Genomic DNA, 256 nt, shown 5'->3' with positions numbered 1-256 from the left:
AGAATATTTAAGTGGTTTGCCATTCCCTTCTCCAGTGAACCACATTCTGTCAGACCTCTCCACCATGACCTGCCTTTCTTGGGTGGCTGCCGGGGACCAGCCCCGGCTGATCCAGGGTATTCGAAGGAGAGATGGCGTAGGCGAAGATCAGGATACGATAGCTTCAATTAGATATTAATTAGAGATGTAAGGAGTAATAGAAAGAGGATAGCTCAGTAGGAAAATTCAGTGGAGAAAAGAGGCTGAGTGGCTTGGT

Source organism: Bison bison, unplaced genomic scaffold (assembly GCF_000754665.1).
Source record: "Bison bison bison isolate TAMUID 2011002044 unplaced genomic scaffold, Bison_UMD1.0 scf7180017864524, whole genome shotgun sequence".
NCBI classification, from domain to species: Eukaryota; Metazoa; Chordata; class Mammalia; order Artiodactyla; family Bovidae; genus Bison; species Bison bison.
The sequence above is the reverse complement of the archived record's forward strand: the minus strand, read 5'-3'. Positions refer to the sequence as shown.